Below are 14,156 nucleotides of genomic sequence, written 5' to 3'. Positions count from 1 at the left end.
TCTCCTGGCCCAGAGTCCAGATCATTCCTGCTACACTCTAATGTAAGTTTGGGGCTTTAGAGGAGGAAAAGGAGGAATAATATACTCCTTGGATTCTTCTTTCCTTTGGAAGCCACCAAAATTGGTGTTGGCCAACATTGGGTTGGCCAGGAGCAGTGCCACCACAGCAGCCACCAGGACCATTGCACCAATGAACCACATCCCCATGGCTAAGAAACCTGTGCCTCACAAGCCCGCTGACGTGGCCATCACATGCTCTGCTCCGCATGCAGCGCTGCCAGCCTGGGGGGCAGGGGTGGGGTAGGGGTGGGGTGGCGTGTGGAATCCTCTGGGACCCCAGGGGTCCTAGGGTCTCAGGTGTGCGCCCCACATCTGCACGGCTTTGTCATATTTATCCCCCTGTCCTTGTTTTTGCACTTGCTGTCTACTCTCTGTATCCATTCATCTCCCTTTGTTGTTCATCTTGCTGTGACAGCTCTCGGCGGGCAGGGGCCATCAGCTCTTTGCAGCGTGGGCCAGCTTGCCTTCACAGGAATTCCAGAAATCAAACTCGGGGCCTCCAGTATGGTAGACAGGAGCCCAATTGCTTGAGCCACATCAGTTTCCCTATGTATATTTATTTTTGATCTACAAACTTAGCATTTCAATTGTTCTGCAGTTCTCCCTGAGACAAGAGAAAGGAAGTGAACAGAGATGGGGAGGGAGTTCCAAACCTAAGACATAAGTGGTCAACTGAGAACAAGTTGTAAATTGCTACTTTTTTAGGAAGCATTCCCAATTCAATCTGAGTTAGACACTCCTCCTGTGGGGTTCCATGGCATAGAGTTGCTAGGTAAAATGCAGGACAGCCAGTTAAACTTGAATAAGTGTGTCCTGAATGTTGCATCCTGTATTTTTTCTGGCAACTCTAGATACAAGCAAAGGATACCATCTCAGCAAAGGGATGCAGAATCAAGAACTATGTATGAGAAATAGCCAGCAATGAGATGTGACTGGAGCATAAACTTGGTAGAGTTTGAGTTAATTAGGGAGTAGGGAGGGGCAATGCTGCAGAGGAATGCTGTGGAGGACAGATTATAAGGGAGCTCTTATCATAATACATTACCTGATTTTTTTTCTGTCTCTGTCAATTCAGGTAAGATATGCTTTTTCTCACCTCTTTTTGCCCAGTCTGCAGCAGAGTGGCTTCCAAATTGTAAGTGTGGATTTACCTCCTCTATATGTTTATTTATTCATAAATGTGAATGTATGAATATTTCAAATATAAAACATTCACACATTGAAAATTGAAAAGATAAGATAAAGATAAAATATTAATTTTTAAAATTTTATTGCTTTACGGTAGGAAAATATTCCCTTTTCCTCCCTAAAAGCATGGCATTGAATATGTGTTTTTATTTTTTGTTTAGTTTGGTTTGTTTAACACTTTGTGATATGGACAATTTGATGGTGTAGCTATAAGTTCATTTTATTTTGTTACTTGCTTTTAATAGCTGAAAAAAAAAACTCATAAGAGATGTTGACCCAAATAGAAGAGGAGCATTTTGGGCTACACTTAATAAATCATGATATATATTTTTCAATCATATCCACCAGTTATGCAAAGGTTTTTCTTTAAGTTCAGCTAATAAATTTTTGTCTTCCCATATGTCATTTTGTTGTTATTGCAAATTAATAGAAAAGTATTACATTTTTATTTATTTATTTTTTTAAAGATTTATTTATTTATTTAACTCCTCCCCCCCCACCCGTTGTCTGTTCTTGGTGTCTATTTGCTGCGTCTTGTTTCTTTGTCCGCTTCTGTTGTCGTCAGCGGCACGGGAAGTGTGGGCGGCGCCATTCCTGGGCAGGCTGCTCTTTCTTTTCACGCTGGGCGGCTTTCCTCACGGGCGCACTCCTTGTGCGTGGGGCTCCCCTACGCGGGGGACACCCTTGCGTGGCAAGGCACTCCTTGCGCGCATCAGCACTGCGCATGGGCCAGCTCCACACAGGTCAAGGAGGTCCGGGGTTTGAACCGCGGACCTCCCATATGGTAGACGGACGCCCTAACCACTGGGCCAAAGTCCGTTTCCCTACATTTTTATATTTTTAACAAAGGGTCAAAACTTACCAAAACAGTTCATTTGGAAGATTTAAAAAATTCCATTTCCAGGTTTTTTCATTGTGCAGATCTTAAGGTTTTAATAGATTATTCATTTTTCATGAATTCAAAAATTCATGTATTGCTGATAGGCATTGTTGTAGGCTTTGAAAATACAAACAGTGAAAACACAACAGACAAAAAATTTCTGCCTTTATTCAGTAGGGGAGGAAGATAGACAATAAACAGAGAAATTAGTAAAATTAAAATCATTAGATGGTGATAAGTGTTAAGAAGGAAAATAAAGCAAGGAAGGAGGATGGGGACATGTTGAGAATGGCTGCTACCTAGAAAGGAAGGCCAGGAAAGGCATCCCGGAAATATTTAAGTAAAGGAGGTAAGGGAGGAAGGAGGCCAAGGGAAGAGCCATGCAAATATCTGGGAAGCAAATGTTCCAGACAAAGGGAACAGCCAGTATAATGACCCTGAAAAAGGAAGTGTGCCTGGCTTGTGTGAAGCATGGCAAATGAAGGTAACGGGAAATGAAGTTAGCGAGGTAATGGCCAATTACTTAGGGGCTTGGAGGGCTATTACAGGGAAGTTGACTTTTATACTGAGTGACACAAGAAACCATTGGAAGGAAGTGGATGTGGCTCAAGCAATTGGGCTCCTGTCTACCATATAGGAGGTCCAGGGTTCGATGCCCAGGGCCTCCTGGTAAAGACAAACTGGCCTGTGTGGTGAGCTGACCCACGTGGAGTACTGGTCCATGTGGAGTGCTGCCCCACACAGGAGTGCTGGTCCATGCAGAGAGCTGGCACAGCAAGATGACTCAACGAAAAGAGACACAGAGGAGAGAAAATAAGAGATGCGGCAGATCAGGGAGCTGAGGTGGCGCAAGAAAATGATCACCTCTCTCTCACTCCGGAAGGTCCCAGGATCAGTTCCCCGAGCCACCTAATGAGAATATAAGCAGACACAGAAAAACACACTGTGAATGAACACAGAGAGCAGACAATGAGGAAAAGGAAGGGGGAAGAAATAAATAAATAAAATCTTAAAAAAAAAACCATTGGAGGGCTTTGGGTAGATGGGGGGTGGACTGATCTAACTTAGGTAATTAAGAAGGTGATTCTAGGTGCTAAAAGCAGTGGTCAGGTAAGGCAAGTGGAGAAGTATAAGCAAGGAGATCAAGTAGGAAGTTGTTGCTATAATCTAGAAATTAGATGATAGTGGCTGCAAACCAACATGGCAGTATGGTTGGGATAGGAGGCGGTTGGAGTCTTAATATATTTTGAAGGTTGATTAAACAGGATTTGGAGACAATTAATTGTGAGAAGTGAGAGAGAACCCAAAGACAACTCCAGAAGGTAATGACTGACATAATTTTCAGCAACAACAAAATCACATAATAATGGAAGTTCCTTCAAGCATCCATTTTCAAGATGTACTTTCTGTAAAATGAGTTTCTTTGAAAAGTAATTATTTTATCACTCATTGTTAAAGCATCAACTTTATCAAGTAGGTGAATAACTGGTTACAAGCAGTATTGCTATTTAGAAAATATTTTTTGAAAAAAAAAGTAGGTTAAATGTATTCTTTTTCTTCAAAAATATCTATTATGAAACATACAGCTAATAGTCGATTGTTACTGTGATAATGGTCAGGATATCATAGAACATTTGCTTATTTGTAATATATATGTGGCATCCTAAAATTTGACAACTCTTTTTGGGGCTCTGGCAAGAAATAACCAAGGAACCACTGTGTAATACAAAAGATTTTCATGACCATTCCCCCATCTTATTACAAAGGTTTGTAATGATTCTATTAAATTAAATATGTCAGGAAGCGGATTTGGCTCAACTGATAGAGCATCTGCCTACCACATGGGAGGTCCAGGGTTCAAACCCAGGGCCTCCTGACCCGTGTGATGAGCTGGCCCACGCGCAGTGCTGATGCGCGGAAGGAGTGTCCTGCCATGCAGGGGTGCCCCCCACATAGGGGAGCCCCATGCTCAAGGAGAGCCGCCCTGCATGAAAATAGCACAGCCTGCCCAAGTGTGGCACTGCACATGTGGAGAGCTGACACCGCAACTTGACGCAACAAAAAGAGACACAGATTCCAGTGCTGCTGACAAGAATCCAAGCGGACACAGAAAAACACAGCAAATGGACATAGACAGTAGACAATGGAGGGTGGGGGTGGAGGGGTGGAAAGGTGGGGGGAAGGGGAACGAAATTCAAAAATAAATAAATAAATAAATCTTAAATTAACTATGTCAATGACATTCTGTAGCCCTTTTGCTCTCCTGGATGCAACTTCTTTTCTATTATAGTTCGCCTATGAAGGATGCAGAGAGGGCCTTTCATGTTTGTATTATCTGTTTTACCTGGAATCTTTTCTTCACTCCGGGCAAAGCAGCTACCTTGTCAGTGTGTGTGTGTGCTCACCATAAAATGTTGTTTAAAGATATCATTTGTTATTAGAAAATACATCTCTTCTGTGTATTTCTTTCTTTAGTGGTTCACTAAAAGAGTAGTTCTTTATGCATTTCATTATTGAAAGAGAAACATCTATACTTTGTATCACTAGTATGATACATTTTGCATGTTGAGTAATTTAAAAAATATTTATTAGTGCAAATCTCCAGCAACATTTTCTTTGACTATTAAAACTATAGGCGGCGGAACTTGGCCCAGTGGTTAGGGCATCCGTCTACCACATGGGAGGTCCGCGGTTCAAACCTTGGGCCTCCTTGACCTGTGTGCAGCTGGCCCATGCGCAGTGCTGATGCACTCAAGGAATGCCCTGCCATGCAGGGGTGTCCCCCTCATAGGGGAGCCCCATGCGCAAGGAGTGCGCCCCATCAGGAGAGCCGCCTGGTGCGAAAGAAAGTGCAGCCTGCCCAGGAATGGTGCCGCACACATGGAAAGCTGACACAAGAGGACGCAACAAAAAGAAACACAGATTCCCATGCTGCTGACGACAACAGAAGCGGACAAAGAAGACACAGCAAATAGACACAGAGAACAGACAACTGGGGTGGGGGGAAAGGAAAAAAGTAAATAAATCTTTAAAAAAAAAAAAAAACTATAGTCGCTCTCTAAAGAATAATTTTGTTTGGTTGCCAAATTTTTATTTGTGCATTACTTAATTATCAATAAATTACTAATACAAATGCTTGATTTTTGGGTATTATTTAAAACATTTTTATTGTGACAGGGAGAACATATATTTCGTTGGTGGTGTATGGCTTTTTGTCTTTTGCTTTAAAAATACATATCATTAAGAATTGGATTGAGTATCACAAAGACTTAACCTCAGTGCTAAGTATGTGGGGATTTGCATTCATGTTCTAGAGACTTTAAATATGCTGCATTGCTTTCTACTGTTATTTGTTGCCCTTTTAAGGAACATTATACAATTAGTATGAAGCCCACCCCTCATAACACTTGATGTGAATCGATAGTTCTAATAGTCTTATTGGCAGTTTCACATTTTGGGGACTGATGTCTTGTCAAATATTAGATCAACATTGTTTTAATATCATGATACTATTGACAAAGCGCTCAGATTCCAGTTTCTGAAACCTTTGCAAAGTATCCATGTTTATTTGTTGTTAGTCTTTGTTGCTCTGTAAAGAATAGCAAGCAAAGGAGACTCTGTGCTTGCTTGTCTTTGGAAACAACAAAAGGGAACTCAGGAGACTTACTCTGTGTGAAATCATTGTTGTGGAAGAGTAGAATCCTAGGTAATAGTGTTGGTGGCATCTGCTCTGAAGAGGAAAGGAAATTATGATGGGCCCCTAGGGCCTAATCCCAGGAAGATAAGCAGGGACAGAAGCTGATGTTCTGTTTTTAATATTCAATAGGTATCAGGGAGTTGTCTGATAATTAGAAAGACAGCCACGTCTTTGCTTGGATAGGGTAAAACAAGGAAAATGTATGAAATGAGAAGCTTATCGGTCTATGTCAAAGAACTAATTTTTGTTTTTGTTTATTTTTCTGCATTTTTTATTGTTTTCTATTTTCATTTCATTCTGTTTTTGTCTTTATTATTTTTTTCCTCCTTCTTTCTTCAGTGTATTTTTCTGTTCTTTTTCTGATTTCTTGAGATGGACACATAAATGGTTGATTTCCAACCTTTCTTCTTTCCTGATACAACTGCATTCCACAATTTCTAATTTATCATTTCATTGTTACTTAAGTTAAATGTTTTTCTAAGTTCCATCATGCTTTTTTTTTTTTTTTTGATCCAAGGGTATTTAGATGTGTGGTGCTTCATTTACAAATATTTGAGCATTCTCTGATTATCCTTTTTATCTTGATTTCCAGCTTAATTGCAAACACACTGTAATATACATGAATTAATCTTTTGTCAATGTGTTAGTCTCTCATAGCTGGAACGGGGAATCCTCTAAACTTACATGGTAAACTCCTCTTAAGGACCAGAAACCCAGTGACATCCAGAACTCCAGAGATTTGGAGTGAGTCCCACATTGTTGCCCAAAAATGTTGTCTTGGTTCACTGGACTTTGCAAAATCGTTTAAAATCTACAGTCATAATGTCATAGTTTTCATTCAGGCAGGTTGGGAAGGGATTGTACTTGCCCTACCCACAGTGAGCTCATTAACCTAGTTAACTTTGTGATTTGTATTTGAGTAAAAAAGGTGACTTCACTATCTCTGAGAGGGGAAATAATCTAATTATTGCCTTTACTTCTCCCCTAGTTTGAATTTGTGTCCTCTCGCTCCTTGAACTTTATCCTTCAACTAACATGAAGAAAAAATAAATGTGAGAAATCAGTATGTGAGAAGGATGGGAGTCTCAGTATTCATGGATATAATTCTTTCAGTCCTTTCAAAAGTGGAAACAATTTATAATAAATTCTTTTAAAGCCCTAGAACAAATTTAGGCTAAGGAATGCAAATTTAATATTACTAAACCTAATTGGAAGCCTCAGCAAAAAAAAAAAGAAAAGAAAAAATCCCTCTTTTGTACTGATTTCTGCCAAGGAATGAAAAAGAGATTCATTTTAAAGCCTTCTCTAAAAGGGATTGATGACAAAGTCGTTTTCCATGTTTTTATTTTTTCTCAACAGTTTGGAAGAGCAGTACTTCCTAGGCTTTCTCAGCAATGTACGCCACTTTCTGATACACTTAGCACTGAAGGTGGAATTCTTTTTATAAGACGAAAATTTTGGTGGAGAGCTACCCGACAACAAAAGGACGTGTGGCTGTTAAGAGAGGTAAGTCATTTGTTTAAAGGATGGCGAGGAAAGTAGGTTATGGAGAGAGTATACTAAAGAGGATTTCATTTATTGTGAGTAGGACTCTACAAATAATATGTATTTTACCAAGTTTCATGTTTAAAGATCCATGTCACTGATGATCTTCTAATTCTAGATTTAATTCTCAGCTCTTCTACTTACCATCTGAGTAAGCATGGGAAAATCTCTTAAATTCTCTGAGCCTCATCTATAAATTACTTATGAAAAAGCTTTGTAAATGGTGGAGTGTAGTATATAAAGGTCATTAGCACTATTGTTTTGTTGTTATAAAATTGTACAGAATAGTACACAAGTGATCTTGTGTCTCTTGGTGCATGTGACACCAAAGCTGTCTGGGTTTTCCCCCCCTAACTTTCTACAATGCACATGTATAGCTTCTATAATAATAAAATGATTAATTAAGAAAATAAATTTTAAAAAACTTTTTTGTGCATCTACTATGAACTAGATACTGTTCTAGAGGAACAAAACGGGAATATCTCTCGCTGCCCTCATGGAGCTTACAGTTCTAGCATGGAGGCAGACACAATAAACAATGCAAGAAATAAATAACCAGGCTAGGATGTTAAAAGCCAGTGAGAAGGTGCAGGGCAGAATATAGAGGATTGGGAGTGTTAGGTGGGGGTGGGAGTACAAGTTACACTGTCAAATAGACTGGCCAGAGGAGGCCTCGTTGAGCAAGATATGAACTCAGGAGTTAGCCCCGGGAGTATTTTAGGCAGTTGTAGCGGCTGTGAGAAGGGGGGTTCTTGACTTGGGCATTCAAGACTAGTCAGGAGGCCAGTGTGCTGTAGCAGAGCTGGGGGGAGGTGACGTCGGAGAGGTAAAGCCAGCTTTGGAGGAAATAATGCCCGTGGTTTAGATGCATGGGAGAAATTCGCTTATTTTCTACCTGTTTATCTGGTTTATTCTAAAGTGTGTTTCCTCTGCAACAACAACAAAAACCCGCTACAATCAATAAATAGACTTCTGTCACTTTAAATAATAAGTTTTTACTATCCCCACTTTACAAATGGAGACAGGCTCAGATAACTCTAATGACTTGGCCAAGGTCATAGACACCAAGTAGAGGAGGCAGGCCGGTCTGATTTTACCGTGCCCCAAGAGCTATGACGGTGGTGAGATTAGGGTGTAGGTGACAGAGGATGCCCTGACCTGGGACAAGAGTTACACACATGCAACATTCCCATCCTTATCCATGTCACCTAACCCAGAGAGAGCCCAAGGCTGATGGTTTATCCCAGCATTCCTGGCAAAGAGAAAATAGAGGCCCTGTTTTATTCTTGCCCTTCCATATTACACTCTCCATTTCATAATTCACCTCATAGATGACAAACAAAGAGAACAGATGCTCTTCCTCCTTGTAGGAAAATTTCCAGGAAATTCATTTCCGTGACTTGTAGAACATTATGTGACAGGACCACATGGATTCTTCTCACACAACATAGGAAAATATACAAATGCAGATATTTTTATGTAGTGAATTGCCATATTGCAATAGAATTAGGGGATTTTGAAAGCATTTAATGTTTTTTGCTTTCTCATTATTTTTAAAGAGTCTTATTATAAAGCTTGTGCTATTTGGGAGCCTGCATCAACACTAAAGCCTTATTTTAGGCTTAGTCTTTTTTTTTTTTTTTTTTTTTTGAGGTACCGGGTGCTGGAAATTGAACCTAGGACCTCATATGTGGGAAGCCAGCACTCAACCACTGAACTACATCAGCTTCCCTGAGTTGGTTTTTTGGTTTGTTTTGCTTGTTGTTTTTTGTTTTTTGTTTTTTCAGGAGGAACTGGGAACTAAATCCAGGACCTCCCATGTGGGAGGCAGGTGCTCAACCACTTGAGCCACATCTGTTCCCTATGCTTAGTCTTGAGGTATACACCTGAGCAAAGGAAGGCTACACCAAAACAGAACTGAGCACTTTTCCATTCTCTGTCTAGTTCCGACCACCTGTAGGGATTTGCACTGAGGAGTCACATCCTTGGGTTAGGCTGACTATGGACAAAGCGACTAAAGGCAGTATTCCCAGAGAAATGTCTAAATCTTGGTCAAGGAAAAAATGTTCAGATTTAAGTGTTATGTCTGGGAGGTAAGATTGAGCTGTAGGACGAGGAAAAAAGTCCTAACGTCAAAATTGGAAAGAGAAGAAATATCAAGTAAAGCAGGAGACAGATTGAATGGTTCAGAAAATGGTTTGTATGAGGGCTTAGGAGAGCTCTTTGTCCATGGCTCTGACTCAACGATGTGGGGATGAAAAGATGAAGGTGCTGGACAAAATGGGGTTGTGATAGTTTGAATTTGGTGAATCCCAAAAACAGACTATGTGTTTGAACCCATTCCTGTGGGTATGAGATCCTTTGGTTGCATTAGATTTGGCTAAGGGACCTTGATTAGATCACTTGATTAGATCGCTTTGGGTTAGACTGCATCAGTGAGGCTTGACTCAGGTTGAGTCTTTACCTTTTTACTGAGCCTTTTATAAATGGAAACACACACAGAAGGAAGACACGCAGAAAAGGGAGCTCTGCCATTTTGACCTAGCCATGTGAGAGAGAGGATTCATGGAAGGATTAATGGGTTGCTAGCAACCGAAGCTGAAGCATGAAGCCCCCAAGAGCCTGTGCCATGGAGCAGCTCAGGGCTGAAGAGATGAGCCCTATGTATGATTGCCCACACTTGGGCTCAGGCAGAAGGTGGAGCAACCAAGGCTGAGAGAGGAGACTGGGGAAGAGACAAGTCCAATGCCCCATCACCCACAGCTGAGGTCCTGGAGATGGTGATCCTTGAGGGGAAGGCAGGGACTGCAGCAGAAATCGGTGGCCATCTTGCCTCACCACGTGGCAGGACACCAGGATCAATAGTGCTGACTGGTGAGAAAGTATCTCTGGTACCTTGATCTGGACATTTTCACAGACTTGGAACTGTAAGCTTTTATCCCTAATAAATTTCCCATTATAAAAGCTAACCCATTTCTGGTACTGTGCATTGGCACCTTTGGCAAACTAAGACTGGGGTGGTCCCCCACCTGCTTTTCCTAAGTGATGTTGTTACCCATTTTTTGTTGTTGTTATGTGGTCTTGTAGTTTGTTTAATATTCTTTTTTTTTTTTTAAGGTCTGTTCTAAATATGTTTTTATTCCCCCTAAGCTCTTGGTCTTCTCTTTCCACTGAACAGCTGACAACTTCGTTTGAAGCCTATGTTCTTACTTAGTATTAGAAAACAAAAAAGAAAGAAAAGAAAACAGCTCCCTGCCTTCCAAAGATGATTTTACTCTTTAACACTTATTTCCTTTGATCCTGAAAGTATGTGCCAATTTCAGCACCTTCATATTCTTTTGACCCATAGTCTTTTTGTCAATGATGTTAACTGTTGCCATTTTGCTTCATTACTATCTCATCCCTCTATTTTCTTTTTGTTGCTCTAATCATACCTAACACTCCTTTATATATACTTATTTTGATTTGAAATTTTTTAATTCCAAAGGGTGGTTATATTTTATTTCATTCTCCCCAGGAAACTTCAGTTTAGATATTGCTTATTTCTCGAATCCTTTCTTAGTAAATGGAAAAAAGATTGAAAAATTTCCTTTACTACCTCTCTATCTTAACCTGAAACTCCCATTTCTTCTTTTCAAAAAATTTACTTATATTTTTGAACTGGTAATACCTTCATTTTACAAAGTTTTTCAAAATATCTATGAAATCTAAGTTTTCTTCCCACCGCTTCCAGCTATCCAGTTTCCACCCAGGAGGTAACCACTTTTTACCATTTTTAAAACTGTATTTTTCCTTTTTCAATACCACAAATAATAGAATACCCAATGTACTGTTCCATACCTTGTTTTTTTCAGTAAAAATATATTAAGAGAGACTTCATTTTATAACATTAAAAAGTGCCTTGTTTTATTTAATGACTGCATAATATTCTATTCTATGGACATACCATAATTTATTTAACCACAGTCTTTTAATAAATACTTAAGTTGTTTTCCATCTTTTTCTGTTACAAACAATGCTAGATTGCAGAGGTTCCCAAACTGTCTTTGTTTGCAGCACCCTTAGTGTCTCAGTAATTTTTTCAAGATACCCGTGGGTCAAAAGAAATAACCACAGTTGCTTTAAAAAAAAATGATTTCAGTGTTAAATAATTACAGTTACGTAATTAGCTGTTACGATTGTTATTACTAAGTTTGAAGCACTAGGGCTACTTAGATGAATAGCATACATTATGCTCATGGAGTGAGAAGCTTATGATTTAGAGCTATATAGTCTTCTACCTGTTTTTAAGCAACATGCTTAAAAAAATTCCACTACATTTACACAGACTTCCTATATATTAAGCAGATAAAGCTCCTGCTTGCATGACCTTTCGTTGGTTGTTGTCAGTGCCACTGATGTTGGGGCTTCCCAGAACAAAGCTAGATTACATGCCTCTGGTAGGGGTTTTAAGAGTCTAGTAAACTCAGGGCCACTCAACTGACTTTTGATGATCTCGCCAGCACTTTGTAATTGCAGATAAACAGTTGCTGCTGCTGCTGCTGCTTGCTGGTGCCGCTGATTGTCAAGTTAGACTACCTGGGCCAAGCAAATCAGGGGTCACTGGTTTCAATTACTTCCCTGCCACAAACATCCTGGGAAATACTAGACTTTTCCTAAGACAGGTCAAGGGGTGACAAATATTAGAATTTAGAGACTATCCAATCCATCTTATCATTACGGAATGGGAATAAAATTCTCCTTATTTTCCAGGAATGGTGAATTGCCGAGCAATGAGAAATAGTCAAGTCCTTAAATTATTAAAAAATATAATAATTATAAAACATTACTTTGAACTACAAAATACTTAATTTTCAGTCTTATTATGCTGGTAGAACCGAGATACTATTAGAGAATTAACATCTCTCTAATTAGTCCTTTCAAGAAGAAATTATCTTTAGGAATACCTGCCTCACTTTAGTTGCTGATGGACTGGCTTCTCTTTGTGGGACAAATAGCAGTTCAGAATTAAGCTACTTAATTTGGAAAATTCGATTTCCCTTTATTTCACTCATTCCTTCCCTCCCTCCCCCCCAGGTTATCTCATTGTTGAGTGGTCTGAAGTCCAATTTATCCCATCATCCAAATGAACCTGTAATTGATATTTTGGCATCAGGATAGCTAGAGATTATATTGCTAGCCTCAACAACAAAGCTTGTCTTTCCCAAGGGAATTAAAATGATACCAGCCGTTGAAGATGAAAATTTGAGGAATACTTTACACTGTCTTCTCTTGGGGAGGCCAGTTGCCCATCCCTCCTCCTTCTCTCCTCTGTGAATAGAGGCTGCCTCAGGGAGGACTCTGGGATGGAGATAGTGGGGACTTGAAACAGGATTCCGCTCTCCATCTGCCAAATGTAACCCAAGATAAGTTGCACAGATGAAGCTGGCAGAGAAATTGGGAACTAGATGACAAACAAAGTTCTGGGGTGACTGAAATTCTAGTTAAATCCTTTTGCAGTAGCAAAAGAGCATCCTGGCCTAATAATGCAGACCCCAAGAATTAAATTTAGCATTAGTGTAATACTAGTGGTTCAACAGATGCAATGTCTTTAAGTCTCTTCTCTGTAGACGTTCAGGGAGTATAGCATTATTTAACATGATCTGTGGGATGAGTTAAATACAGGACAAACTTTAATTTGTCTCCATCTAATAGTGTATTATGTGCTAAGTAGGAATGAATCCATCATCCATCTGCTCCCAAATCTCTCTTCGACCTTCAGAGTAACTAATGGGTTTGACAACAAGACAACAAACAGCAGAGTGGTGGTGGTTTCATTTTTGTTGATTTCTCCCTTCTTTCCTCCCTCCCATAACATGTCTGGAACATGTCTTGAACTTGTTATTTGCCATGTGCTCTGGGCCAAGGATATGAAATAAGACCCTGCTGTCCAGGGGTTCATGCTCACTTCTTCTTGCCTCTCTGCTGCCTTATGTTCTCCTGTGATTAAAGGATTGAATTTTTTATTTTAGGAGGTATAAGGGATTGAACCCAGGACCTCATGCATGGGAAGCAGGAGCTCAAACCACTGAGCTATGCCCACTCCTAGATGAGGACTTCTTTGTCTCAGTTATAAGAGGTAGCCTCTAAAGGCTGGAGTCCTGCCACCGATGCCTTGAATCTAGCAAAACGCCTAGGGCAGGGGAATGTGAACTGAACTTTATTGAAATATGTAAACAGATAATCTGATAAAATGTGATTAGCAACATCTGAAAGGGTTTTGCACAGAGTGCAGGGGAGTACAAAGGACAGAGTAAACAACTGCCAAAGGGAGCCAGAGGGCCTCCCAGAGGTGCCACTTGAGCTGGGCTTGAAAAATGAGAAGGTGTTTGACAAACAAAGGAGGCACACAATCTCTAGCAGTCACAACGTATGGGAATATACGGGAGGGACCCTTTGATCCTCCAAATCCTGCTTTTTCTTTCTTTAACGTAGCTCAGAAAATAACTACTTGATTTGCCCAAGGATAGTGTTGGTTTCTCTTCCAGAAAGTGGCAAGTAGAAAAACCATAGTATTGCTAGGGTGGTTTCAAAAACTGCTTCCAGTGCTCCCACTTAACTTTGAAAGAAACCATTCTCCTGAATAACAAATTATTTTCAGTCTCAAAATAAGGGGTCTTTTAGATTTGTATCCCATCAGCCTAGTCAGTGTTCATGAGTCTTATTTTTTTTAGGGGTTAAAAGTGAAAAACCAAAATCTTTGTATTGAATTCCTTATCCTTAAGATGACACCTGTTATTTTTAAAA

The 14,156-nt window shown here is 40.0% G+C and overlaps 1 protein-coding gene across 3 annotated transcripts in view; it reads left to right on the top strand.

Moving 5' to 3' along the window:
* The window catches only part of CRACD (capping protein inhibiting regulator of actin dynamics), a 301,181-nt gene that overhangs the window by 123,926 nt on the left and 163,099 nt on the right, over positions 1–14,156 (top strand). For all 3 annotated transcript variants that reach the window (XM_058298065.2, XM_071216493.1, XM_058298067.2), the window contains exon 2: positions 7,185–7,331. The gene's annotated coding sequence lies outside the window, so the exon portion shown is untranslated. The remainder of the gene's footprint in view (positions 1–7,184; positions 7,332–14,156) is intronic.

The sequence above is a fragment of the Dasypus novemcinctus genome, chromosome 1 (assembly GCF_030445035.2).
Source record: "Dasypus novemcinctus isolate mDasNov1 chromosome 1, mDasNov1.1.hap2, whole genome shotgun sequence".
Classification (NCBI taxonomy): Eukaryota; Metazoa; Chordata; class Mammalia; order Cingulata; family Dasypodidae; genus Dasypus; species Dasypus novemcinctus.
Note: the sequence above shows the minus strand (reverse complement) of the source record. Positions and strands in the feature narration are given on the sequence as shown.